Source organism: Tiliqua scincoides, chromosome 3, assembly GCF_035046505.1.
Source record: "Tiliqua scincoides isolate rTilSci1 chromosome 3, rTilSci1.hap2, whole genome shotgun sequence".
Classification (NCBI taxonomy): Eukaryota; Metazoa; Chordata; class Lepidosauria; order Squamata; family Scincidae; genus Tiliqua; species Tiliqua scincoides.
The window spans coordinates 229,590,070-229,593,165 of NC_089823.1; the positions used below are offsets into that span (position 1 = coordinate 229,590,070).

The following is a 3,096-nucleotide window of genomic DNA, read 5'->3' on the forward strand; positions in this document are numbered from 1 at the left end:
ACAAGTACATCTCAGCTGCTGACCCCCTTCACAAGTCTACCACCTCTTTCCACTGTGTATCAAACCTTATTTTAAACTCAGAGGTCTTGATGTTTTCTCTGTTTGTGATAGAACAACTCAATCTTGACCTGCAGCTTACTTTTGAGTCCTAAATGGGTTTGCCCTATGCCTCCGTTCATCTTCTGGAGAGTGTCTTTCTCTTTTCTTCCTCTGAATATCTACTTCCACCATTTCATTTTATCACTTCTAATCTGTTTATTGCCACACTTGCTTGCTCACACAACCGTTTGTCGATCAGTCTATCAATGCTGGTGTTTTATAGTCTCAGCTCAATCTCTTCCAGCTTTTACATAATGCAGCTGATAGAATTTTAGAACAGCCCAAAGGCAGAGAGACTGTGTTCTGCCAGCCCCTGGGGACTGACTCCAGCTTTCCTTTTAAATATTGAATTGCTTTTAAATTTGCTTAGATGCTGTATAAAGCATCACACAATCTCCAGATCTATATTTCTCACTGAAATATTCTCTACACCAGCTTGAGCTCAATTGTTGTTTGGATACATCGGCAATCGGGTGTTCATAGATATTGTACATTTCTGGGTCTGTTTGCAAATAGAAAACATGAGGTATTTTTTTGAGTTTATTTTTAGGCTTTTTATGCATTGTATCTGTATCCAGGCATCTGGGAAGGAAGACACAAAGGCCAGCAGTAGGAATACATTTCTGTAACCTCTGCCAACTGTCCTCTGCTGTCCCTACATGTCCCCCACATTGCAGCATAGCTCTGTAGCTGGGCACGCAGCCATGTTTATGCATGGACGTCTCTCTCACAAGTCTTCGTAGCATTAAGTATTGAAGTATTAAATCTTTCTCATACTACTTAATCTTTACTTTTCGCTTTCCTTTCTCATCATACTAGAACTATGGGTCATCCACTGAACCCAGCAACGAGGCCAAGACTAACCACAGGAAGTAGATCTTCAAATACTGCATTGTTAATTTATGACATTTCAGTAGTGTAAGAGAACATGATGGCTGAAGATAGCCTTAAAAAAAGGATTAGTCTAATCCAGCCATTTTCAACCACTGTGCCGTGGCACACTGGTGTGCCGCGAGTTGTCCACAGGTGTGCCAAAGGAATTTGGGGGAAGGTCATTTATTAATAAGGGTCAATGGGAGATGTGAGACCCCACTGGCAGCATGATGTGCCTTGGTTGGCAACCTTCAGTCTCGAAAGGCTATGATATAAGCCTACAGCACCCGGTATTCCCAGGCGGTCTCCCATCCAAGTACTAACCAGGCCTGACTCTGCTTAGCTTCCGAGATCAGATGAGATCGGGCATGTGCAGGGTAACAGTTGCTGTCAAGTCAATTGTCAAAAACCTGGTGGTGTGCCTTGATCATTTTAGTTTCTTGTCAGTGCGCCGTGAGTTGAAAAGGGTTGAAAATCACTGGTCTAATCTAATGGATGGAGTTGTTGGCCATGGTAGCTTCTTTGGGTGCCTCCAGTCTCTGAGGCTTGGCTGGTGGCAATGAGAGGAAGAGTATTCCTCATAGCATCACCACAACTGTGGAATTCCCTCCCTACTGAATTAAGAATGCTCCCTATTAGCCTTCTTGGGGTCTTAAGACATCTTCATTTTTTATCGCATTCTTTCTTTGATTATTTTTATTTCAGCTGCGTGTCAGTTTTTGTGCTTATGATTGTTTCATTGTTTTTATTTGTTTTATTGCCTGGTAATAGTAGTATTTTTAATTAATTCTTATGATTTATTCAGATTGTATGCTTCCCTATTCCTTTTCAGTAAGGAGAATGGCGGGATATAAATATTTTCAATTAAATAAATATATACAAAAGGGTTTTTGCTGCCACTGTTCAATGGGGACTATTTTTCTAGGAAATCGGTACCTTTTTTTCTCCAGTAGTGGGCTACCTGTACTTGGGTTGTGTGGGTTGGGACCTAATGGTGGGTCATGACCTGATTTTGGTGGGTCACCAAAAGCTGATGGACAGATCAGGTAACTAATTGTCTCAAGCCCTGACGATATTCAAAAATCAGATACTATAGCTGCTACTGACAAAGAGCTCAGCTCTTGCAATATAGGGAGATAAATGTATGAGGGTCTTTTTTCTTGTTTTTATTACTTATAAATAAATAAAATATTATTTCTTTCTAGATCTCCTTTTTTAAAAGTTTGGTAAACCTAGGTGGGTCCTGATAGCGTATCATTTTAAAAAGTGGATTCCAGTGCTAAAAAGTTTGGAATTCACTGTCCGACACCTTTGTATAATGGATATAGTAAAAATTCTCCTCAACTAAGTGTAACTCCCGATTTAAAGCAGTCTTGTTTGTGAAGTGCATTAGGATTTCTCCATTGTCATAGTTTTTATTTTCAAATTTTATACAGAGCATTGTACATTTTCAGGTACATTTTTGCCTTCAATCTCTTCTAATCACTTGTGCTGCTGCATTACAGATGAACACCTGTGCATTGATAAAATACAACAGAGCAATCTTTGTGTGCCTTGATGAACAATTTCTTCATGATTCCTTTTGTGCAGTTTCATGGAGGTGTATGTGAACTTGGGTTCATTGATAAAAAAAAAAAAAGCCATCAAAATAAGTCATCTTGATGTGATTGTACCTATGGCTGTATCATGTTCTGTGTGGTATTTTACTAAAGTTCAGGAATGAATGTGTACACCAATGAAACACCATACAAAAACCAGCATACATGGTACAACAAGGTGTACAATCACTTCAGGATGACTTTTTTTGCAATGTTATCAATATGCACAAGTACACAATAGTTACACAGAGGGGGACAAAGATACAAAGAAACATAAAGGGAGGAAAGCAAACTAGCTGTAGAAATTATCCAAGTCAAATGAGAATTTGGGAGGAGGGAACCACAGGGCAGAATGAATGAGAGGAAGAATAAAGGACAGAATTGGGTGGATTCTCTCAGCCCTACTTTATATGACCTTCTTGGTGTCTAGCAGTTGTGTGATCTTTTTCAGTTCTGGATAATTATAAACGTGGCTACAACTAATAGAAGCTTTGTTATGGATCTTGAATTTGGAGTAGGCTCATTG

At 39.4% G+C, this 3,096-nt stretch overlaps 1 pseudogene; it reads right to left on the minus strand.

The window, feature by feature from the left end:
• Positions 1-1,247: 1,247 nt before the first annotated feature.
• Positions 1,248-1,364, minus strand: LOC136646869 (5S ribosomal RNA; annotated as a pseudogene).
• Between the last annotated feature and the right edge of the window lie 1,732 nt (positions 1,365-3,096).